General features: G+C 40.2%; 1 long non-coding RNA gene across 2 annotated transcripts in view; it reads left to right on the top strand.

Annotated features, from left to right (window-relative positions):
* The window catches only part of LOC134336759 (uncharacterized), a 69754-nt gene that overhangs the window by 25977 nt on the left and 16919 nt on the right, over positions 1-26858 (top strand). The window contains exon 1 of one of the 2 annotated variants that reach the window (XR_010015877.1): positions 5127-5161. The exons of the other annotated variant lie outside the window; for it this stretch is intronic. This is a non-coding gene — a long non-coding RNA (uncharacterized LOC134336759). Of the gene's footprint in view, positions 1-5126; positions 5162-26858 lie in introns of those variants that run through there. 2 annotated transcript variants of the gene reach the window in all.

The raw sequence follows: 26858 nt of genomic DNA, 5'->3' as shown, positions 1-26858 counted from the left end.
ACTGGTGTCGTCGCAGAGCAATGTGTGGTTAAGTGCCTTGCTCAAGGACATAACATGCTGCCTCAGCTGAGGCTCGAACTAGCGAGCTTCAGATCACTAGACCAACGCCTTAACCACTTGGCCACACGCCAACATAAAGCTTCTTAATAAGGTAAAGATGCTGGCATGGATAGGAGATTGTGTGACTAACAGAAGGCAAAGAGTAGGAATAAATAGGGCCTTTTCTGGTTGGCAGCCCATGTCTCATGGTGCTCCACAGGGAGAACAGTCAAAGCTGATCTAACTGAGCACAAATTTGGTACACAGGAACTTGATTAACTGTAAAACTGAATGGTGGTTACAGAAAGACTTAATCAAGTAGAAGAATAAACCTTGATGGCATAATAAAATTTTTATCTACAAGTCTAACAGTAATTCTGACCTTCTGTTCAAACAATGGGCGCACACTATAACATAATTAATGAAGTTCTTTAAACTTGGGTGTTGTCACTGTTGTGTTCCATGCCTCCACTTTTAGGCTTTGTATGTCGTTCACTTTTACCACATTAGCTCAATCCACATCCTGTTTACTCTTTATTAACCCTCGCTATTCTTTCTCGCAAAATACCTTCCACCACTCTCCCTGAAGCTTTGCAAGCTTCTTTTTTCTCCTTTTCAGTTGCGATGAAGGGATTCCAACTTGAAATGCTGAACTTGTTTTCTTCCCACAAATGTAGCCCGATCTTCCGGGTATTCTCAGCATTTTCTGTTTTGGTTGTGAATTCCCAGCATCTGCAGCCTTTTTAAAACTTTCATGTAAATGATGGAATGCATGTGCACTCAAAGTCCCAAGAAAGCCTTGCAGTTCTATGAAAGAATCTGTTTTGATTTACATTCATTCTGATTACCTGGTCATGATACTTCCATAGAATGATAATTGATAATGTCAGCCTTCCTGACTCAGGGACAGGCAGATTGATGATCAGACTATATGCCTCAACACTCCATTGGGATTTCTGAAAAAAGTCTAAATGAGGCCCATTCTTGAAGAAGAAATGGGGAAGGACAACGAGCCAATAGACATCCAATTAATGATGCCGTACTTTTGATAAATATTAGCTCTCTTACCAAATGCAAAAAATACATGTCCACATGTCCCACTGTACTTTCTCCATTGCAATCTTTCAAATTCCCCCAGTAATACACTTCTATCAAGCTTCTTTCATGAAAATTCTTGATTTCTCCTGAAATCAGACACCCTCGTGTGGAGCTTAAATAACTGCAGGACTCTGTGGGCTTTTCTTTCTTGGTACCGCATTTGCAGCTTACTATAGCCAATCCTTTTGATTATGTTGATAATCCTGATCCCTGTGATACACTGTTTCAATCTATAGAATTGGCCAGATAAGCCACCCTGATTTTTATAATCCTGAGATGACTCTCACATTAGGAAAATCCATTTATTTCTTGTAGAACACAGTTGTTACAAGATTCCAAGCCTACATACTGTCTACTTTCTCAAAATTAAGGCCCTTGGAGAAAGTAGTGGGCAATTTACTTTATCATTTATGATATTCGATAATCATTGTATATCATGGTTCTAATAGTGACAAAAACATTTATGAAACTTAAACATATGGTAATGACAAGTTTCAGCAATTCCTATTTTCCTACACCTATTTTCCTAATGAGGCTAATGAACTAAATCTAATGAACTATTAAAAATGAAAAAGTCATTAGGATTTAATTGAATTAGCGAATGTAATAACATTCCTTTGTTATTTTCCATTACACTATTTTATTTTAATTCATAAAAATATAACTACTGTGATGTATAAGTTTCAAATTTCCAGTATTTATATTTATCACTCTGTTAGCAATGGGATAAATAATAAAAAAACAGTCTTAATCATTTTCACAAAAGTTACAAGTTTTTAATATCTCTCCAGAGTCCAATGAAATACCTACATTAGGGCTTAGGGTATTAACCTGTGAGTATAAAACTCATTGAATAGTGCATGAAATGCATTTGAAATGTTAGTTACCTACCAAACCAATTGGAAACAAATCTGTCTTGAGTACTGCTCTACTGGAGCCATATGTAAATACTTATTTCTCCATCTTAAGCAGACCTTTCACTTCCCCAAAATCATCAGTGGTCGGTTTAGGGGAGATTCAAGCTAATTACTTAGAAGAGCCTCTGTAACAGCAATGGAGGAAACATAAGATTTAAAAGACACACACTCAGAGTATATACAGTAGTACCCATATATAGTGCATTTGATTTAATTGGGACTTATCTGCACCAGTACATTTTAGCCCATTGAAGTGGGTTGCCCCAGTTAACTGAAGCTTCATGGAAATAGTTAATAATTATGCACTACCATTTAACTGAGTAACAAAATGTGCATCTAAATGAAATACAGAACAAATTAGAACATTATCAATACTCCTCCAGTACTATAAAACTACTTATTAGCTCCTAATAATTATTGACAGAGAAATTCATATAGGGTATGAAGCTGCATTCTTTTGATTGACTGTAAATGTATTAAATGCTCCCAACAGCATCCGCCTCCAATAACCTCTGACAACCAAGTCCGGCTCCTGGCCTTCAGGTGTGGCTTAGCTACTAAGCTCGGTGGAACTGTTTCTATTGACAGGAGAAAGGGCAAAAGCAGGTTACTGGCACCCTAAAACCAGTTGCTTTGTGCAGATGGGGCTCGTCGCTGTGGTTTGCAGCTCATTGACGAGGAGGAAAGCTCTGACCTCAAACCTCTGTTGCCTGGTAGCTATGGGGAAGGCTTTGGGAATAAACCCTGAAGGAAAAATCCAGAGCTGGAGTCCCCAAGGCAAGTCCTACATTGAGTTCAATGATGACTGGCAACCGCTCCGATGCTTCTGGTACCAAACTGTATCAGTCTCTGCTGTTCCTTTGCATTCATCACATGCGTGGAGAAGGGGAGCTTGGTACATGGCAACAGTTTGCTCTCTATGTTGTACTGCCCAGACCTGCATTTCTAGACAGCTGGGACTCAATATCCATGATCAATATCTATGATCCACCTGTACAGGTGGAGGTCCTCAACTTCCTCAAAATGAACAAATCAGTGTATACAAGTAGTACAGGTAGTGGACTGCCTTTGTACAATGCTATCAATTATTGCATTCTCCAGATCTTCATTTCCATTATACCATTCAATTTAATTGTTGGTACCTTCAACTTCTTCATAGTTCCTAATTTGTTGAAGTGGTGAAGTCGTTTCATTTTCACTCCCAGCCGTTTCTGACATCTCCAAGCCTAAATGCTTGAAACTGCAGTGAGGAAAACAGTTCTGAATTGTCTTACTGCTTATTTCTCACCAACTATTAGTGACAAAGATCATTGCTTTTTGAAGACGAGCATATGCAACTGATGCTATTCAAAAGCTTTTTACTCTAAGCATGGTGCAGTGATTAACAGCCACACAAGTGCATGCATCAGAAACTGTTTGGCAACAGTGTCTGGCCCCAATTAAGTGGCACAGTGTCCCAAATAAATAAAGGGAATCCCCACTATTTTCACAATTAGCTTTTGTTCTTTAAGAGGTGTCCCAAGTAAGTAGCTGGACTAATTAACTTATGGCCTAATTAACTGGAATTCACTGTATTTTTTCTAGCTAATAGCAATATTCTGTTGGTAAATTGAGGAGATAGTGTGCTAATGCCTTATGAGAATATTCCAAATAAATAAGTCAGTCATGACCAGAAAGATCCCTTCTCTTGATGCATAAAGAAAAGAATTCACCAGTGAGTTCAAAAGAAAGTTCAAGGCTTTAAATCCTAATAAGCTATGGTTAAGAGTTACGACTTCCCAGAGCCTTTCACAGAAAGGTTTACATCTATAAATTCATGACAACTTCCTTTTTTTAACAGAATTCCTGAATTAAGACCAATTAAATCATTAACCCTGGAAATATGAATATCAGTGTGAATGTCTCATATAATCATGTGAAGTCCTTTGTCCATTATTTTCATAAAGGCATTAACATGTTTTTATTTTAAATGTAATTGATGTCTCCATTAAAGCAATGGATATAAGAATTTCAAATGAATTTCAAATGTATGAATTAAGCATTCATACGGTAATATTCACCCAAAGTAATTTTATGTCTGTAGGTTTGAACTAAGTTTAATGGCCATTAGTCCAACTTAATCCAGTTTGCTGGTCATATAAATAGCAAACTATTAAAAAAGTCTCTTGCAGTCTGTTTACTTTTCTTTTTATTATTTTGAATTTACCTTTTACATGAATACTATTTCTGAATAACAGCTAACTTAGAAAAATCCATTGGTAATTTTCTGTGGTGATTGATGTGCTACAGATTATCTGCAGTAACCCACAAATTTGTCTTTCTAAAGCACTTCTCAAGCAAGATACCCTAGAAGAACAAAGGCAGCATATGCAATGAGGCATCATCACTTTCAAATCATACAAACTCTGACTTTCAGTTCATTGCTACTAGGTCAAATTAAGGGAGCACTTTTTATTTCCACCAGCTCTGTGGGAGCAGTTTCGCCACAGAGTCTGCAATGATTTAAGATTTTTCACAGCCAATTTCTCAAGGATGGGCAGTATACGCCAGACTTATCAGTGATACAGCATCTTAGGAGTGTCATTTTAAATGGTATCTGGACTATTATACCCCTATACAATATAGAATCATTGGTGATTACTGAACTGCAAGCGATAAGTACATCTTTCCCCAATATACTGAAGAGAAATTGATGCTAAATTCACCCCTCCCACATCAGGATTAAGCACAAACACATAAGATTCTGCAGATGCTGAAAATCTTGAGCAACACGCACAAAATGCTAGAGGAACTGAGCAAGTCAGTTAACACCTATTCAGGGGAATAAACAAACGGCATTTCAGGCTGAGAATGTAAATCAGAAATGCAGTGGTACGGGATAGAAACCAAAACATGAAAGTGGGAGTTGAAGGAGTACAAGCTGGCATGTGATTGGTGAGACCATGTGAGTAACAAGGTGGGTGTTTGGAGGAGGAGGGAATGAAGTAAGAAGTTGGAAGGGAATAGGTTGTAGAGATAAGGGGCTGAAGAAAAATGAATTTAATAGGAGATGACAGTGGTGTGAAGAAAGAAAAGGAGGAGAAGAACCAGTGGGAGATGATGGACAGGTGAGGAGAAGAGAAGGGGTAAAAGGATAATAAGAAAGGGGAATGGGAAAAGTAAAAAGGAGGAAGGAGGTAGACATTATTGAAAGTTAGAGAAATCAGCATGTATGCTATCAGGTTGGAGGCTGACCGGGAATATAACGTGTTGCTCCTCCAACCTGAGTTTGGCTCATCTTGACAGCAGAGAAAGCTATTGACTGACATGACAGTAAAGGTATGGGAGACTGAACTGAGATGTGTAGCCACCAGAAGATCTTGCCTTTTGCACTGAACAGAGCAAAGGTGCTTGACAAATTGGTCCTCTCCCCAGTTTGTGTCAGGTCTCACCAATCTAAAGGAGCACCAGGTCTAATGGATGACCCCGACAGAATTGCAGGTGGAGTGTTGACTCAGCTGGAAGGACTGTTCGGGACCCAGAATGGTGGTGAGGTAGGAGGAGTAGGGGCAGGTGCACCAGATGTCACTCTAACTTCCAGTAATTTATCCTCCCTCCATCCTGTCTTTCTCCATTTCCCATTCAGGTTACTCTCTCAACCATTTATTTCTCCTCACTATCTATTATCTCCCTCTGGTTTCACTGTCCCCCCTCCCCAACTTGCTATTCTTCCATGGTCCACTGTCCTCTCCTGTTAGATTCCTTCTTCTTCAATCCTTTGTCTCCTCCGCCTATCCTCCCAGCTTCTTACTTCATCTCCCCTCCCTCATGCCATTTACATGCCACCTCACCTGGTCTCACCTATCACCCCCTCAGCTTGTACTCCTTCCTCTCCCCCAACTTGTTATTCTGGCTTCCGCCTCCATTTTTTTTCAGTCCTGATAAAGGGTCTCAGTCCAAATCATCAAATGTTTATTCACCTTCATAGATGTTACCTGACTCGCTGAGTTCATCTAGCATCTTGTGTACATTGTTAAGTATAAGCATGCTGTCTGCCAGACAAGTCAACCAACGTCAGCACATTCTACACTTAGCTCCAAGTCAGACGTGCTAAAAAATGCTGTCTTAAAGAAAACTGGAGTGTTCTTACCTTTGTTCAATGTTTGTATGGAATTTTTCTCATGGATTATGTCAAGGAGAGAATGATAACAACTTGCATTAAGATTTATGCATCACCATCTTCAGAACTGAGACAAAACTGAACTGATAGCAATTCCATGATCAATATCAAAAATGTCAAACCATTATTTTTGACACATACACAGAGAAAGTAGTGAACCTACATAACATTTTATATTGCTCATTCAATACTTTAGAGCTATAAGTCTTTGTCACTGACATTTCAGTTCACCTGCAATCATCTTTTCTTATGTTATATGAAAAGGAACATATTTTTAAGAGCTGAAAAAAAATCATTAATCATCACACACAAAATATTGTGGAACTCAGCAAGTCAGGAGCACTATGGAGTGGAATAAGCAGTCGACAATTCTTGCTGAGATCATTCATGTTTGGAAAGGAAGGGGATAGAAGCTAGAAGCTAGAATAAAAGGTGGGAGAGCAGAAGGATGACAAGCTGGCATGTGAGGGCAAAGATGGATAGGTGTGGGATGGAATTGCAGTAAAGAGCTGGGCGGGGATAGAGGTAAAGAGATGAGCAAGAAGGAATCTAATAGGAAAAGACAGAGGACCATGGAAGAAAGGGTGAAATTGTAACCAATGGGGAATGAAAAAAGAGTGAGGTGGGAGAGGGCAGTAATCGATGTTCCTGATTTTAGGCCAGAGGTTATCCAGATGCACTATGAGGTGTTGCTTCTCCCATCTGAGTTTGGCCTCATCTTGACAATAGAGGAGGCCATGGATGGACATGTCAGAATGGGAATGGTAAGTTAAATTGAAATGGTAGCCTCTGGGAGATTTCAGTTTGACTTCTAATTAATCTCCCAGTGGCTACTCATTTCAATTTGACTCTTCTACCAAATGGCTAATTTTCAGTTCACATTGCATTAGGTTTATATTTGCAAGTTCTTTAACCTCAGTGGGTTGATTAGGAAGTGTATTTTAGGGAACCTACTACCCAACAACCTCCTGTATCCAGCATACCATTCTCTGAACTTCCTGTCATCTCCTACAGAATCCAACACATTCCTCTACCACCCTCCTCCAGCTCTCTGCTTTCTGTAGGGAGCAACACCTACTAAACTCCGTTGTCCATTTGACCCCCTTCACTGATCCACCACCCACACCCCCCCCCGCCTGTCTTTGCAAGTGTGACAAGTGCTATATGAGGCCCTCACCACCATTCTGAGCCAGAAGCAGTAATTCCAGGTGAGGCAACATTTCTCCTGCAAGTATTTCAGGGTCTTCTGTCATATCTTGTGTTTCCTCTACATCGGTGAGACCTGAAATACACTGTTTCATTCAGCACCTGTGTTCCTTCCACCACAAAATGTCACCCATTTCATTTCAACTTCCAGTCCTATTCCAACCTGCCTGTCCATAGCCTCCTCTACTGCCAAGATGAGGTCAAATTCAAGGTGGAGGATCAACACCTCATATTCCATCTGGATGGCTTCCAAACTGATGAGAATCATCAATTTCTCTTACTTCTAGTAATTACTTCCCTTCTGCCTTCTCTCTTTTCCATTCCTCATTCTGGTTCCCCTCTAACTTTTTCTCTTCTCCTCAGCTGCCCATCCACTCTCTCTTTTGTCCCTCTTCCTTTTCTTTCTTCCATAGTTCACTGTCCTTTCCTATTAGATTCCTTCTTCTGCAGCTCCTTACCTTTTCCACCTATCACCTCCTATCTTCTTATTTCACCACCCACTACCACAACACCACCCCCCCCCCCGACCACCACCACCACCCCAACCCAGCTTCCACCTCACCTCTCTGGTCTCAGCTATCACCTTCCAGTTTGTACTTCCTCCCTTACTCTCATCATTTTTCACTGCCTGCAGTCCAAAACTTGTTTCCCACTCCATAGATGCTGTCAGACTTGCTGAGTTCCTCCAGCATTTTGTGTGCATTTCTCTGGATTTTTCAAAGTCCTAAGTTCAAAGTAAATTTATTATCAAAGTACGTGTATGTCACCGTATCTTACTTTGAGATTCATTGAGATTTGGGCATTCATGTAGAAAAAGATAAATACTTCTGAATCAATGAAACAATACACACAAGCAATGCTGATAGATAACTAATGTGCAAAAGAAGGCACACTGTGCAAATACTAAATAAATAAGCAAACAAATAAATAAATAAATAAATAGAAAATATTGAAAATGTGAGTTGTAGAGTCTTTGAAACTGAGTCCATAGGTTGTGGAATATGTTCAGTGTTAAAATGAATGAAAATTCCACAATGGTTCAGGAGATTGATGGTTGGAGAGTAATATCTGATCCTTAACTTGGTGGTGTGGGACATAAGGCTCCTGTACCTCCTACCAATGGCAGCAGTAAGAAGAGAGCATGGCTTTGATGGTGGGGGTCCTTGATGATGGATCACACACAAAATGCTGGAGGAACTCAGATGCTGCTTTTTTCTGGCAGCATTCCTTGTAGATATGCTCAATGGTGGGGAGGACTTTCTGTGTTTTAGACTGGGTTATATCCACCAGTTTTTATAGGGCATTGGTGTTTCCATACCTGGCCGTGATGTAATCAGTCAGGATACTCTCTCCACTATGCATCTATAGAAGTTTTTCAAAGTTTTAGATGACATGCCAAATCTGCACAAATTTCTAAGAAGGAAAGGCACTGCTGTATCTTCTGGTTCCAGCATGGAAGTACTATTTCCTCCATCTGCACAATCTTTTTTTGCCTATTTTCTCTTACCTTTGGCTACATTTATCCATGAGTAGAACTGTATAATATAGTGTAATATCAAACAGAGAACATTAATTGAACATTTATGTCAGTACTACACGTCAGATTCTCCAAAAATGGAGTAAACAGTTTTAAAAAAGAGGCTGACTCTTGTCTGTTGTGGTCATCAATGAGATATGACAAAAATAATTTTCTATAAGAGTAAAATGGAGGAATTAACTTCTTTGATACCCCGGATACAATTAATACATTGAGAATACTTTGCTATTGTTATGGTGGTATAAAAAACATTGTCCTTTATTAATACTTCTTCTGTGTATATCTAACCTCATTGTCATGAGCCCCATCACCTCTGCAGCTTGCTGTGGAGCATTGGTCTTTGTGAATTCTTGAGCACCTCTATTTACTAATCGTTATATTAACTAGAGCCATTACGCCCTTGTGTTTTCGGTTTAATCTTGTCAAGTTAATTGTGGCTGGCATGTGTTTCTAGCAATCTGTGATTATTTAAAGAGGACTCTCATGAAGTGCCTTAGTGGAGTCTTTGTGTTGGAGAGAATGAATTGTCTTGTGGTGTCACTCAGTTGCTCCTCTGCAGGCATACCCATGTCTAATCTCTTGTTTCCATCTCTTTATGGGAAATCTGCCAGTCCTCTGAGAGCACACCATGACACTCTTTTTCACTGGCATATCTAAAATGTTACATTTCTGAAGAAAATCCTGATAATAGCTACCATCACACTTTATAAGAGGAGAGTTACCATGACTAGAGAAATGTCCAAAGTTATTTACAGTATAAATAGCTACATAATTTAGAGAAGAGTATCTGAGAAGAGTAGCTACTGGTTGTTTCTATGTAATAGTCTCCATGTTTCTTGTGATATCCATTGAAACAGGAACACGGAATAATCAAAGATATGGCTGGTTATAGTTCCCTCCACATAATTCTTCTACTAGCTTTGGCTAGCCTTAATTGAATCTTGACAGTTTGTTGCTCAAAACTTAATGTTGTAATAAGAGTTCTTTTTAAAATGCTTACAATCTACATAATGAACCCCTTGTGCAGATACCATTTGCACTGGGAATTGCAAATAGTTAAGTCATCCACCCTAACTCTGTTACATGCTAAATCTATATGTACAGAGGTGGTTCAACAGAAACCCTGTTTGCACTTATGTTCTTCTGGATTTCAAAAAAAGCATCAATCATGCAGAACAAAGTTTATCCAGTAGCTAATTCATCAGTTTGTGTTTCCTTCTCAATATCAGTATGATCTCCAAAAGGCTGACACTCTACCATAGTGCTGTATGGCTGAAGGTGCTGTTATTTTTTTTTTTGGATGAGTCTCAGTCTAGTGCTGGAGGAGATGAAAGATGCTGGTATTCATTTCAAAAAAGGGCAGTATTCTGCCCAGTACTTATTAGACATTACTGAAGCAGATTATTAAGTCAATGGGTACCTAATAAAGTGGCCACTGAGTGGATATGAAGGTTTGCATACCTCATTAGGTATTTTCACCAGGTGAATTGACTTTTGAGATGCTGTTGTGCTAGCCCCAGATATTAATTTGGAGTCAAATGCCTTTCATAAAAGCTGTGTAAAAAATGTTTTCTTGTTTGTTCTATGTCTTAAAGTGCTTAAGAAGGATATTGGTGTTGACTTTAGGATGTGGTTATTGTACAGAATAGCAAAATTGTGATTAAGTGTGCAGAGAAAACAATGATGCTGACAGATATACTGTATTGTTGAGCTGAGAGATTACAACTGGTCTTAATCATTTTCCCATATGTATGAAATGAGTGGAGATATTCCTGAAGGTATATGATATCACTGAAGGCCTAGGAGAGCCACAGAACAGATTAATGCAACAAAATGTAAAAAGAGAAAGGTGATATTATTACATATAACAGTACAAGAGACCATGAGACCTTGGTGAATGAAATAATGCCACAAGCTACAGACAAGATCTCTGAACAGGATTTTATATTTATGAAAAAAAACAGACATTTTAATCTAGTGCATTTAAGAATGTTTCAGCAAATAACTATGCAGCAGAGGAAATGTAGGAAATATATACTCAAGTAAAAGAAACTGGCGGGGAAAAAAGGTACAACTTTAAGACCTCTTCGTATCAAGCATTCCTGAGTCATTTAATGTGCAGGTTGACAATTGAGATAAGTAGAGAGAGGGGGGAAGGGAAAGATGTGTTTAGTGGTGGGATCCCGTTGGAGATGGCGGAAGTTACGGAGAATTATATGTTGGACCCGGAGGCTGGTGGGGTGGTAGGTGAGGACAAGAGGAACCCTATTCCTAGTTGGGTGGCAGGAAGATGGGGTGACAGCAGATGTGCGTGAAATGGGAGAGATGCGTTCTTGGCTCCTTGCCCATCCTCTGGGCTCCCCCCACCTTTCTTTCTCCCTAGGCCTCCTGTCCCATGATCCTCTCATATCCCTTTTGCCAATCAATTTTCCAGCTCTTAGCTTCATCCCTCCCCTCCTGTCTTCTCCTATCATTTTGGATCACCCCCTCCCCCTCCCACTTTCAAATCTCTTACTAGCTCTTCTTTCAGTTAGTCCTGACGAAGCGTCTCGGCCCAAAACGTCGACTGTACCTCTTCCTATAGATGCTGCCTGGCCCGCTGTGTTCACCAGCAACTTTTATGGGTGTTGCTTACAACTAAGAGACAATTGCTTTACTAACTTCAAAGTTTCATTGGTTGTCAGCTTGTAGTCTCTATTGACTTTTTAACACCTCCATTGTGAATGAGATTGATCTTGCAAGTAAGGCATTTAAACATGCATAGTTTACCAAATGATTACCATCATAATTGATAAGCCAATTTTGTATAAAAATGGCAGTTTTCTGTCCTGGTTTCAGAAAAGTGTGGTGACAGGGACCATGCTCTTCTCCTTCTGCACAAGTAAAATAAAGTTTGTTTGAATCACAGGAGTCTGTGTGTTCTGTGTTCAATTATTTTATGTTAAGTTATTTTATTATGAGTGACAAGGTGGAGATATGTCTCAACCAAAGGAAGTGTAAGGTATTCCAGTAGCCTGCAGATCACTGTTGGGCAAGGTGTAGCACAAGTGTTTCCCAGCTCTTCCTCCCTCCCCCACCCCCACCCCCCCCCCCCAAATCCACTACCATTGAGGGTCACATGAAGCCATGGGACCTAGTGGTGGATGTTTGTGTGAGCAGTTGTTGCATATCACATACTGGTTATGCAGCCACTACCACCAGGCCGGCAATCTCCGAAGGTTATTGATAATGAATGGCATCACCTGTCTCGTAAAGACACTGACCAGAAGAAGGCAATGGCAAGCTATTTTTATATATAAAAAAATTTGCTACGTTATACGACATGGAAAATGATGATGATCTTACTATCAGTGATAACAGTTACTTCGGTGTTCCACTGAGATGGCTTCGATATACAGGAGAAAGGAATTCAACTCTGGTAGCTAACTGGTCCGAAATTTTAGGCTGCTCATATTTGAGCATGGGACTGACTCTGCAGCTGGGACGGAAACTTCCTCCTGTATAGAGTAGTCAACGTACACCAACACCTTAGTCACTGACAGAAGGAAAGCTGCAGTGCTTTTTTTTAAAAAAAAGAAGTTTCCCTAGTTCAAGTTGGATCCTACAGGAAGCACAAGAAAATAGGGATGCCCTGGTCTGGTCTGGCCCCACAATAAGCACAGGATCATAGTTTAAAAAAAACAATTAGCACCAGAATCTGAGCTTGTATTAGGCGCTGTACACCTAGATTTTGCAGGCACTTTTTCACCAAGGCCTATGCCAGGTGGCACCTCTTGCATATATGGTGAGGCCCTGCTGCAGGTGGAGGTTCACAATAGCACTACAGGAGATGGGAGGCAGAGAGGTACAGAGGAGATGAGTGAAATGTTGATTTAAATGTACCTTGAATTGATCTAGTTAGATCTAAGAAAATATTCCCCTTGCACTGTAGATTGGCATAAAAAATAAGTATTGGACAGGAGACAGTGACGATAATGAATATGTAGAATGAATGCGTACATTCTTTTAAAAGCATTCCGGATTAAATCTAGAAGCCAATACGCCCCTCTTAATAAATGTTATTGTAAATAAACTGCAATCTAGGTTAAAGGAAAACGTCATACCATTACTTGTGTGAGAAGAGAAGAGTTAAGTAAAATTATGAGTGTTTTATAATATTGCCAAAAGGAATTACAATTGTTCTGGATTAAAGCTGTTAAGGGGAATTGAGACAATACTTGTGTGAGACTTCCCCACTGCTCCACTATAGCCTCTGGGCAATATTGTACATTGTTTTAAAAGTATTGCGATAGCTGTCCTAGACAATTTGAATATTATTTTAACTTGTACATCTGACCAAGTTTTGGTGAATCATTCCCAGATGAACTTCTTAAAATTTCACTGTAAACTTCAATTTTAACACTGGACTCAGAGATGCCCTCAGCCAAGGCAACTATGATAACAGCTTCCGCCTCCACTACAACCAGATCCATAGATTTGTTTTTAAGAACTTGTATGATTTTTAATTCTGCCCATTGTAAAATGCTGACTGATGTAAGCCCATATCTTATTTTCTTTAGCTTTTCCTCTACCTCATATAGAAACATAGAAAATAGGTGCAGGAATAGGTCATTCGGCCCTTCGAGCCTGCACCGCCATTCAGTATGATCATGGCTGATCATCCAATTCAGAAGCATGTACCTGCCTTCTCTCCATACCCCCTGACCCCCGTAGCCACAAGGGCCATATCTAACTCCCTCTTAAATATAGCCAATGAACTGGCCTCAACTGTTTCCTGTGGCAGAGAATTCCACAGATTCACCACTCTCTGTGTGAAGAAGTTTTTCCTCATCTCGGTCCTAAAAGGCTTCCCCTTTATCCTCAAACTGTGACCCCTCATTCTGGACTTCCCCAACATCGGGAACAATCCTCCTGCATCTAGCCTGTCTAATTCCTTTAGAATTTTATACGTTTCAATAAGATTCCCCCCTCAATCTTCTAAATTCCAGCGAGTATAAGCCTAATCGATCCAGTCTTTCATCATATGAAAGTCCTGCCATCCCAGGAATCAATCTGGTGAACCTTCTTTGTACTCCCTCTATGGCAAGAATGTCTTTCTTCAGATTAGGGGACCAAAACTGCACACAATACTCCAGGTGTGGTCTCACCAAGGCCTTGTACAACTGCAGTAGTACCTCCCTGCTCCTGTACTCGAATCCTCTTGCTATGAATGCCAGTATACCATTCGCCTTTTTCACCACCTGCTGTACCCGCATGCCCACTTTCAGTGACTGGTGTACAATGACACCCAGGTCTCGTTGCACCTCCCCTTTTCCTAATCGGCCACAATTCAGGTAATAATCTGTTTTCCTGCTTTTGCCACCAAAGTGGATAACCTCACATTTATCCACATTAAATTGCATCTGCCATGTATTTGCCACTCACCTAACCTATCCAAGTCACCCTGCATCCTCTTAGCATCCTCCTCACAGCTAACACTGCTGCCCAGCTTCATATCATCCGCAAACTTGGAGATACTGCATTTAATTCCCTCGTCTAAATCATTAATATATATTGTAATCAACTGGGGTCCCAGCACTGAGCCTTGCGGTACCCCACTAGTCACTGCCTGCCATTCTGAAAAGGTCCCGTTTATTCCCACAGTTTGCTTCCTGTCTGCCAACCAATTCTCTATCCACATCAATACCTTACCCCCAATACTGTGTGCTTTAAGTTTGCACACTAATCTCCTGTGTGGGACCTTGTCAAAAGCCTTTTGAAAATCCAAATATACCACATCCACTGGTTCTCCCCTATCCACTCTACTAGTTACATCCTCAAAAAATTCTATGAGATTCATCAGACATGATTTTCCATTCACAAATCCATGCTGACTTTGTCCGATGATTTCATGGCTTTTCAAATGTGCTGTTATCACATCTTTGATAACTGACTCTAGCATTTTCCCCACCACCAATGTCAGGCTAACTGGTCTATAATTCCCCGGTTTCTCTCTCCCTCCTTTTTTTAAAAAGTGGGGTTACATTAGCCACCCTCCAATCCTCAGGAACTAATCCAGAATCTAAAGAGTTTTGAGAAATTATCACTAATGCATCCACTATTTCTTGGGCTACTTCCTTAAACACTCTGGGATACAGATCATCTAGCCCTGGGAATTTATCTGCCTTTAATCCCTTCAATTTAGCTAACACCATTTCCCTACTAACATGTATTTCCCTCAGTTCCTCCATCTCACTAGACCCTCGGTCCCCTAGTATTTCCGGAAGATTATTTATAGCAGCTGAACTGGCGCAGCTTCCTTCCCTCCTGTTTTGCTCAAGCACCTGAACTAAAGCCTGCGTTCTTGCAGCCGGCGCTGCTGTAAACATTTACACTGAATCTCGTTATGCACATGATAATTGGCAATTATGAAAACTGCGTGGACTCTTCAGAACACATTGATTTAACTATGAACCTTATATTCCTATCACTTACTACAATTGTCATAAAGTATGTGGCTCCTGCTAACAGGAATGATGGAATAACTAAGGGGAAGGAATGAGCTGATTCCTTTGAAAAGGCAGCAGTAGCAATCTTTATGGCCACTTAACACTCTAGTGCGATCAGGTGTTTCGACTTCCCAAATTCTATGCTGAACTAGTATAATTACAGCATGATGCAACAGTGGGTGAAAAGACTTTGTGAACTAAAGCATTGTATGTGCAAGACTATAAAGGATATAATTGAAAATGAGAGATTCTCACCCATAGCAAGTAGAAGTAACTGTCTGATTTGCCAGAGACCTAACCCCAAACGACACTGTCATTAGCTGCTGCTGGACCTACTGCAGGAGGTTATTTGTGCGTCTCCAAATAGACTTTATGCAGTTACATAAATGTATGGGTTGTGATTAAGTACTTGTTATTGTGTTTGTTATCTCCATGGGTAGAAGTTTATCAAACTCAGAGAAATAATGCTGTAACTTACAAAACCTCTAATTACCAGAAATTATTACGAGGTTTGAGATTCCTGAGAAAATCTCAAGTCATAAGAGCCCTTGTTTTACTGGTAAAATTATATAGCAGTGGACAAAAGCCTTGCAACGTAAGCACCATTTCACCTGCCCTTCCCACCCTCGATCATATAGGGCAGCTGAAAGACAGAACAGGGCCCTGAAATGCAGACTAACTAAACTGTGTAATGAGACCAAGCTGGAGTGGCCAAAGGCACGTGCACCGGCCCACATAACAAGATGTGGCACTCTAAACTGTGTTACAGGCCTAGCTCCACATGAGATAATTTTGGGATATCCCATGCACATGCTAGCCACTCCTCCATTTTATTGAAACGGATAGATATCTATATTATGACTGAAAGCATGTTGCAGACTTATATAGCACTAACATACCAACAAAGGGGTACAGAAACTAATTGTAGTGTTCCTGTTCAGGGGACCTGCCAAACTGGCTTGTTAAAGGATTAACATGGCCTTAGCACTGCTGGAGAAACAGCCTAATGATATAGCCGTAGTGCCACATGGTATGAGCCAGGCCACCAATGACATTACTGCTGAAATGCTGACAATCAACACTGTGGCTGCCAAAATCTTCTAGCACTAGACACTTGTTGTCTAAGAGAGGTGGTACTTGTGCCATTATTTGCCAGGAGTGTTGCACATCCTTGCTTTTGTATTCCTATCCTCTTGAAATGAATGCTAACATTGCATTTTTCTTCCTTACCACCAATTAAAATCTGAAAGTTAGCATTTATGGATTCTTGCACAAGGATTCTAAGTCCCTTTGCACTTTTGATGAATTTTCTCCCCAATTAGAAAATAGTTCATGCCTTCATTCTTTCTACCAAAGTGTATGACTATACACTTACCAACATTGTTTTCCTTCTGCCATTTCTTTGCCCATTCTCTCAAACCATCCAAGTCCTTCTGCAGACATGATCTTCCTCAACACTACCAGCCCTCCACCTATCTTTGTATTGTCTGCAAACTTGGCCACAAAGCCATCAATTCCTTTGTCCAAATCATTGACATATGAAGTGAAAAGAAGTGATCCCAACAAAAACCCCTGCAGAACACCACCTGGCACTGGCAACAAACCAGAATAGACCCTCTTCATTCCCTCCCTTTGTCTCCTGCCAATCAGCCAATCTTCTATCAGTCCTGTATTCATCACCCTTTTTGATTTTTGTCCCCATGTTAGACTTAAAGTCATCCCACTAACTGCAAATTTGCCCAATCATTTGCCTGTCCTTCCTCATAGTCTCTTTATACACTGCATTCGTTGCTTACCAACTGTCCCAACCTCAGCCCTATCACTCTGGTTCCCATCCCCCTACCAAATTAGTTTAAACTCTCCCCCAACAGCTCTATCAAACTACCTGCTAGAATATTGGTCCCTCTTGAGTTCAGATGTAACCCGTCCTTTTGTACAGGTCATCCCAATGATCCAGAAAACTGAAACTCTGGCTCCTGCATCAATTGTTCAGCCACACATTCATCTACCAAATTATTCTAATTCTATTCCTACTCTCACTGGTGCGTGGCACAGACGGCAATCCAGTGATTATTACTCTGGAGGTACTGCTTTTCAGCTTTCTACTTAATTCCCTATATTTTCTCTTTGGGACCTCCTCCCTTTCCTACCTATGTCTTTGGTACCAAGATATACCATAGCTTCCAGCTGCTCACCCTTTCCCTTTAGAATACTATGGACCTGATCCAAGATATTCCTGACCTTGGCACCTGGGAGGCAAAATACCATCAGGGTGTCTCTTTCACATCCACAAAATTTGCAGTCTGCTCCCCTATCACTACTGCACTTTTCTTCTCCCCCCTTTCCCTTCAAAACCACAGAGACAGACTGGTGCCAGAGATCAGCTCTCCTTGGTGGGTCATTCCCCCCATCAGTATCCAAAATGGTATACCTATTATTGAAGGGAACAGGATATTCTGCACTTGCTTCCTATTCCCTTTCCTTCTCCTGACAGTCACCCAGTTACTTGCCTCCTGCAACTTAGGGGTGACTACTTCCCTGTAGCTCCCATATATCACCTCATCATTTTCCAGTATGATCTGCAGGTCATCCAGTCGCAGCTCTATTTCCTTACACAACCCCTAAGGAGCTATGGCTTCGTGCATTTCATGCAGATGTAGTTATCAGGGAGTCTGGAAGTCTCCCAAGTTTCCCACATCTCACACAAGGAACATGCCACTAACTCTGGACCCATTTTCAGTGCACTAGTTATGTACTAACAAAAAGAAACTGACTTTGAAACTCTGCCCATGCTTGCCAAGGCCTGTAGAGCCAAAGCCTCACCAATTTAGTACCGTCTTTTCTTACAGTGGCTTCTCCGCCTGCATTTCACTACTTTTTATTGGCCCCTGCTGAGGGCTGAGTAGATTGTTATGTTTGCAGCTTGCTGAAAAGTCCAAAAGACACGTGAGCTCATCTTAAACCTCACACTGCATCACCGGTGAATGACCTCTCGCAAAGATTACCACCTGCCAAAACTAGTCAGTTATGTAATTTCATATCTGCAAATAGTTAACAGATGGAAGAATTTTATCTATGTAAGTTGTTGTATGGATTTATTCTTTTTTTGAAGGGAATTTTTTGTGAGATGTTGATGCACCAGCCACTGCTCTTAGTTAAGAGCTGATTGCATTCAATAAAGCATGGCTTTTGATAACTCTCCCTCTATTGCTAGCCTCAGTCATTAAAGGTTCAAAGGTTCATTTTATTATCAAAATATGCATGTACAATACAACTCTGATATTCGTCTTCTCCAGATAGCCATGAACTGCCAAAACAAAAAAAAACACAAGGGGTTCATTGAAAGAAAAGACAGCAACCCTCTCCCCTGCATGAAAAGCAAAAATAAGCAAAACTCACAACCTCCAAAATCCACCCACCTTCCTCCCTCGCACAAAGAAACTAACAGATAGCCCACATGGAAAATGGCAGCTGGAACATCAAATCTCAAGTCCCCAGTGGCCTCCCTCACAAAAAAAGCAGTGACAATAACATCAAACCCCCAACACCCTCCCTTGCAAAAAAGAACAGTGACAATAGCATCAAACCCCAACCCCGTACCTCATACACAAAACCTAACAAATCGCCCACACAGAAAAACACTGACAGGAACATCAGACCTCGAATCCCCAACCCCTTCCTTGAACAAAAACTAACATATTTCCCACCTGGAGCACCAACCCACCAATCGGCAACAAGACTGAAGACTCAGAAACCCGGAGACCAAAATAAACTGAAGTCCAATAATAACATAAATCCCAGAATGTCAAACACATCCTCCCATCAGATTTGAGGAGGGGCTGCTCAAACTCAGTCCTTCCGTGAAGACGGACACCTGCGCCACTGACCTGTGGCCTCTGTGGAGAGCAATGTCCTCATACACGTCAATGCTTCAACCATCCTCAATGCTTTGAAATGCAGTCGATCATGGCCCCGTGCCTTGTCTTTAGTCTTCTGCATGAGGCAGCTCATGCACAAGGTCCTCTCTGTGGACAGCAGAAGGCTAGGTCATTTGAACAAATTTTGAAATGCACATTACAGGCTAAACATTTTTGGAAAAACCATCAAGACAAAAAGAACAAGCAGAGAACGTTGAAAAAGTGAAAAATTTAAGAGATTTGCTATCTGGAAGATGCTGAGGAATCGTTTGCTGGTGCCATCTTGACCAGAAGCATTGTGGCACTGTGTCAGCAGCATCAAAGAACTTACAAACACAACAACATTTTTCTTGTATTACAACAGCAATTAAATTTGCAGTAAACTGCTTTGAGATATCTAGAAAAATAGCACAGTATAGGATCTTACATAATTGCTGGTTGCTTCTTTTTCTTTCAATGATATTTCTTTAAGAAAAAAACATGAAAATCTATAATCAAAGCCTGATAAATGGCATTTTCAAAATTTTGAATGACAAGCCATACTCACAAAAATATGACATATGCATTCTGTGAAGTATTATACAAGAGATTAACACATAGAAATGACCATTAGCTAACTCTTCTGTGATATCAATGTTATTTGCCAATTATTACACAGCTTAACATACAGAATTAAGGTGCACGTGTTCGGTAATATATCAGCATGGATTGAGTTAATGGACTAACATCAAAGCCAAGGAGTATATAAGTCATTCTCAGACTAGAAGACTCTTTTGCTTGGTGTAGCAAAATATTCAGTACCTGGGACTGATGTATTCATCGACAAAGAAAAGTTCCTTTAGATTGATTTCTGGTATACCAGGGCTGCTCTTTGAGAAATACCTCAAGTTCAGAAGAACAAATTAACTAAGTGAAATATATAAAATTCTTGGAGGGCCTGCTATGATAGAAGTAAGGTGATGTTTCCGTTGGCTTGAAAACGAATGGTTAAGTTTTCAGAATATTGTGTCTGATTGAAGAGAGGAGGAATACCTTCCTTCAAAGGCATTTGAATCTCAGGACTTCTCTGCCCAATGAATGTGACGGCCAGCAATTTAGTATTTTCAGTTCAGAGGTACACTGTTGTTTTTCTAGATACTAAGCCAAATATAGAATACAGACGTAGCGTGTCTCTAATGTGTAGCTTGGGCAGACATTTGAGATGGAAGGTGGTGCAGACTGAATGACAGAGTAGCCGCAATGTGTCAAACGGCCATTTCCTACTCCATTTCTAATGTCCTTATGTTCTATGCTGCTCAGACAGGAAATGTAACCAGGTTGTTTTTCAATTCTGCTTCTTGGGCCATTGGGATTTGCTTTATCTCGGACAATGTGGTCTTAACTTTACCTCCAGGAAAAGGGGGTTTGATTGTGTTAGAGATAGGAGCATCTGGAAAAGTAACAAAATTTGTCTCAGAAGCCATTTTCTTCTGATTTATTCCAGAGCTGAAATGAAGCTGATGTGGCCAATTTGCTTGAGGGAAATGAGTTGGTCATTCACATATAGTCAACTATCGATGACAGCAGTTGGCTTTTCTAGGCTATGGGAAAACATAGACGCTGTAAACATGGAACACGCATAGCACCTTTGAGCTTCGTGCCTTTACAGCATTTTTTATTTGGCCAGAGATGCAGAGCTCTTCCCATTGATGAGCTAACCAGGAAACACAGTACTACTATCCACACAGAAAGTCTGCTACATGTCCCACTATCATCTGACCTCCATGAACAGCACTGGAGGCAAACAGTCCCCCAGGAATCATCAGTCAGGCTGTTGCTCAATGATTACAACTCAGCAGACAACACAATCATCTCATCCAAACTCATCATCTAGCTTCAAGTCTGGGACCTCTGCTGATCACAGCTCTATACTCAATTCCTTCATCAGCAGACCTTGATCAGTGAGGATTGGTAGCAACGTCTCCTTCTCGTTGTCAGTCTACACAGGTGGCATCAAGGGTACATGCTTAGCCCCATGCTCTTCTCTCTATGCACATGACTCTACAGCCTAGCACAGCTCCAATGCCATCCTCAAATTCACCAACAATTCGAGTGTTGTCAGAAGCATAGATGGTGGAGAGTCAGCTTACCACACCCGGCTGAGTGCGGCCACAACTGCAACCTCTTGTCAGCAAAAGTAAAGAGCTGGTTGTTGACTTCAGGAAGGGAAAGGAGGGTTAACAATTACTAGTCTACAATGATGAATCAGCAGCAAAGACAGTCAGTAACACATTCCTGGTCAGTAACATACTAGAAAGCCTATACTGGGCCTGGGCCCAGTAGAAAGGTGCATTCATACAGTAAGTGTGCTAGTGCCTTTATTTTCTTAGGAGCTTAAGGAGGTATGGCTTGTCGTTGAACAATCGAACAAACATCTGCACATGTACTGTTGAAAGTATCCTGACTGGCTGTACCATGGTCTGGTTTGGTAATTCAAATGCACAGGAACACAAGAAGGTGCAGAGGACTCTGCATTCCTCATACATTTCTCACCACCATTGGTACGTCTCTATAGAAAGCAGTGCCTCAAGGAGGCAACAACTATCACCAGAGATCCTTACAATCCAGACCATGCTATCTTTTCACAACCACCACTGAGCAGGAGATGCAGAAGCCTGAAATGCTACACTACCAAGGTGAAGAGCCATTACTTCCCTTCAACCGTTCAGCTCTTGAACCCACCGGCTAAACCCCAATCTCTGCAATTTAGCAACATTATGACCACTTTGATCACCTTGCACTAATATAGAATTTGATTCTTTTGATTCTTTTGATCTTATTGTGCTTTCCTGTAAAAAAATTTGTATAACTTACACTCAATTTATCACTTTTCTTGTGACTGCTGCTTATATGATGCTGCTGCCGGTAAGTTTTTAATTGCACCTAGGTATATATGACAGTAAACTCAACTTTCAATTTTTGATCAGTTCCTCCTGAAGCTCATTATTTGTTCCACACCAAATGACTCGAGGACCCCTCCACCATCTACCCCTTCTCTCCCATCTTAGAGAAGGTGGTAATGATTAAATTCCAAAAAATGTTTTTAAAAATTGACGATGAAAAGAATTAGGCCCAATGGGAATTGAGCTTTTTAATCCAGGACACCCTTCTCTTGTAGCCATAGTTTTTGCAGTAAATAATGACCCCTCAGGATATTGATAGTGTAACAATGGAAATGGTAAAGCCATTGAATTGGAAGGGTCAGTGATTGCATTCTATTATGTTAGAGATGAACATTGCTTCTCACTTCTGTGGTGAAAATTATACTAATCAGTTATCAGCCTAAACTAAAATGTTGTCTAGATTTTACTGGATGCAGGCTTGGACTGCTTCATTTGCTAAAGAGTTAGGAATGGAATTAAACTTGGTGTATACATTAGTGAATATCTCCGCTTCTGTTCTTATGATGGAATGAAGGCCATTGATGAACCATCTGAAGAAGTCTGAATGCAGGTCAGTGCCTAAAGAATTTTGCAGAATTGTTCTGGAATAACTAATCTCTAACAGCCATAATTATCTTTCTCTGAGTATGACTCTTACCATTGGAGGGCTTTCCTTTATGTCAACATACTTCAGTCTGAACAGCTTCCTTGATGCCAAGGGCAGTTATTTTCACCTCACCTCTGGAATTCTATTCTTTGTTCTTTATTTTGTTTGGACCTTATTATGCCCTGCAAACCTTTGAACTAGCCTATCTTTTCAGCGTTTATACTACATCCCACTCTGAATCTTATAAAGTGAGGATGCTAAAGAAACATAAATTTACTTCAATGAAGAATTACATCACCAGGACATGAATATTTACTAGTTACAGAGGATTTATTGAGGATAAAGACACCTTTGCATTTCTTATAATATTAATTCATTCTTCAGATGCCAGGCATATTTTAATTTAGATGACTAGCATTACTAATTTATTAATTTTACTATACTTATGCATAATTTATGGAGAAAGCTAATATATATTATTTTGATCCAAGTGATATCAAATGCTTATCAGTGTAATGACCTATTTGAAGACTTTTATCTTGTCTTATACAACATTCTCCGATGTTGCATCTGATGAAAGCGATGTAATCTCTATTTGACTTTCAGTGCCTGAGTTCCTCTGTAATTCAACCAGAAGTAAAATTCCAGACTGTGACTACTCAATGGCAAGATTCTGCTTAATGTTCAGGGAGTCAGGTATCCCACCTTGGAGCTAAGCTGCCAGCTGACAACACTCACTTCACATTTGAAATGACTAAGCGGTAGATTCCTCTGCAGTGTTAAATAGATTTATTGTTTATACAGGGCCACATAGAAGCTGGTATTTTATTTAATTAAAAGTGTATCAAAGAATATTATTGAATAATTCAAAATGAAATAAGAAGCTGTGAGATTGTGTCAATGAATTACGTTATTTATATGAGTAAAACTGACATCAATGCAGCATTTAACCAAGTGTGCCATCAAGGTACTCTGGTAAACTGAAGTCAGTGGCTTGAATCAGATCTTCTGAAAGTAAGATAATTGTGGCTGTTAAAAGTCAATCATCTCAGACCCAGAGTTGCAGGATTCCCTAGGTAGGACTATCATCTGCTATTTCATTAGTGACTTTCTGTGCATCATAAGATCAGAAGTGGAGATATTTGCTGGCAATTGCACAATGTTAGGTTCCTTTACCCTCCTTTCTTCAAACGAAGTAGTCCATGCTTCAAAGTTTAAAGTCCAAAGTAAATTTATTATCAATGTACATATATGTCACCACATACAACCATGAGATTCATTTTAATGTGGGTATTCACAGCAAACACAAACAACAGAAATTCTGCAGATGCTGGAAATTCAAACAACACACATCAAAGTTGTTGGTGAACGCAGCAGGCCAGGCAGCATCTCTAGGAAGAGGTACAGTCGACGTTTCAGGCCGAGACATTTATTCACAGTAAATACAAGAAACATAATAGAATCAATGAAAGAGAATGTGCAAAAAAGAAAACAAATAATAGACAAAGAAATACTAATAAAAATAATATCTTTATTATTAGCGGCAAACCATTCACCAAAATCTTCCTTTAAAATACAAACTCATAAAAGAAACTATACCTTCCTATAAATACAAAACTGTCCAGTTTTAGAGTCAGAGTCTCACAAATTATATTACGACCAATCTTACAGAGAAGATTCACTAGAATGATTCCAGGAATGAGAGGGTTAACATCTGAGGAAAGTTTGTCCGCTCTTGGACTGTATTCCTTGGAGTTTAGAAGAATGAAGGGAGACCTCGTGGAAACATTTCGAATGTTGAAAGGCATGGACAGAGTGGATGTGGCAAAGTTGTTTTCCATGATGGGGGAGTCTAGTACGAGAGGGCATGACTTAAGGATTGAAGGGCTCCCATTCAGAACAGAAATGCGAAGAAATTTTTTTAGTCAGAGGGTGGTGAATCTATAGAATTTGTTGCCACGGGCAGCAGTGGAGACCAAGTCATTGAGTGTTTTTAAGGCAGAGATTGATAGGTATCTGAGTAGCCAGGGCATCAAAGGTTATGGTGAGAAGGCGGGGGAGTGGGACTAAATGGGAGAATGGATCAGCTCATGATAAAATGGCAGAGCAGACTCGATGGGCCGAATGGCCGACTTCTGCTCCTTTGTCTTATGGTTTTATGGTCTAATCCACTATTATATAGAGGACAATCCACAATAACCATTTAGATATAATAATACAGGATAAACAAGCAAGAACAACTTACTTAACAGCATGAACATTGACTTACCTAACTTCCGTTAATGCCCCTCCTCCTTTTCTTATCCCATCCTTTATTTATTTATTTATTTATTTGTTTTTTCCCTTTCTTTCCCTCCCTTTTTTCTCCCTCTGTCCCTCTCACTATATCTTCCTCTAGTGTTCCCCTCCCCCTTTTTTCCTCCTAGACCTCCCATCCCATGATCCTCTCCCTTCTCCAGCCTTGTATCCCTTTTGCCAATCAACTTTCCAGCTCTTAGCTCCATCTCTCCCCCTCCTGTCTTCTCCTATCATTTCGGATCTTCCCCCTCCCCCTCCCACTTTCAAATCTCTTACTATCTCTTCTTTCAGTTCGTCCTGACGAAGGGTCTCGGCTCGAAACATCGACTGTACCTCTTCCTATAGATGCTGCCTGACCTGCTGCATTCTAGCAGCATTTTGTGTGTGTTGCTTAATAGATATAGCCATTCTAAACACACATAACATACAGAAATCAATAAGTGAAAAACACCAGAAATATGCTGAATTAAAAGAGGAAATTGATAGACTATGGAACATGAACAGGGTATATATTATCCCCCAGTAGTAATATTGACTACTGGTGTCATCCTAAGGTCACTGAACAATAGTATTAAACAGTTAGAACTACACAGCAATATCAGTGTAAATTTCTCAAAAGTCACTAGAATAGTCTGAAAGATCCTAGCAATTGAGAAATGAATGTGTTTGGCAATGCCCATACTTCAGATTTTACCAGCTTGAGTTGAGAAAAAAATAAAAATAATAATAATAAATAAATAAGCAATAAGTATCAAGAACATGAGAGGAAATGTCCTTGAAAGTGAGCCCATAGGTTGTGGGAACAGTTCAGTGATGTGGCGAACAACGTTGAGTGAAATTATCCCCTCTGGTTCAAGAGCCTGGTGTTTAAGGGATAATTACTGTTGCTGAACCTGGTAGTGCCGGTCCTGAGGTTGCAGCGAGAAGAGATCGCAGCCTATAAGCCTGGGGGAGGGGGGGGTGCGGTCCTTATGATGAATGCTGCTTTCCTGCAACAGTGCTCTGTGTAGATGTGCTCAATGGTGATGGACCAGGTTGTATCTGTTACTTTCACTTTTTGTAGGCTTTTCTGTAAAAGGGCATTGGTGTTTCCATAGTAGGCCATGATGCAACCAGGCATGAGGTCATTGAATGTCAAGACCATCTTGAAAGGATGGCTGGTCTCCTCCTTATTTTATTACCTATCTTCTTGAGCTCTTTCATTTAAACATATCTAAATATGGAAGCTTATCAAGTGCCACAGCACTGACTTGCAGCAGTTCCACATATCCTTCTTAACTCCATTCCCCCATTTCTATGAGATTGTCAAGCCCTCATTCACAATTCGAAAGCTCTGCTCTTTAAGATTTTGTACATCTTTTTACCCTCTACCCGCCATATTGGTAGAGATGTCTGCTTATCTACATCTGGTTTTAGACAATTCCTACCCACCATTAACAACCGTGATCAAGATTTCCATTACTTTCCTTGGCTAGTCATCTATTTTCCTCTATGTACTTGTATCGAGCTTTTGTCCTTAAGGTTCTGAGTAAAAATGAGGCATGATAGTTTTTTTTTCAGTGTAATTCCCAAATTAGAGCTTATGACATCGATGTACAGTGTTGGTGGAGATATTTTCCTAAAGATAAGACATTTAGTGAACAAATGATCATGTGTTCAATTGTGGTTGCT

Source organism: Mobula hypostoma, chromosome 2 (assembly GCF_963921235.1).
Source record: "Mobula hypostoma chromosome 2, sMobHyp1.1, whole genome shotgun sequence".
Lineage (NCBI taxonomy): Eukaryota > Metazoa > Chordata > Chondrichthyes > Myliobatiformes > Myliobatidae > Mobula > Mobula hypostoma.
The sequence above is the reverse complement of the archived record's forward strand: the minus strand, read 5'-3'. Positions and strand labels throughout refer to the sequence as shown.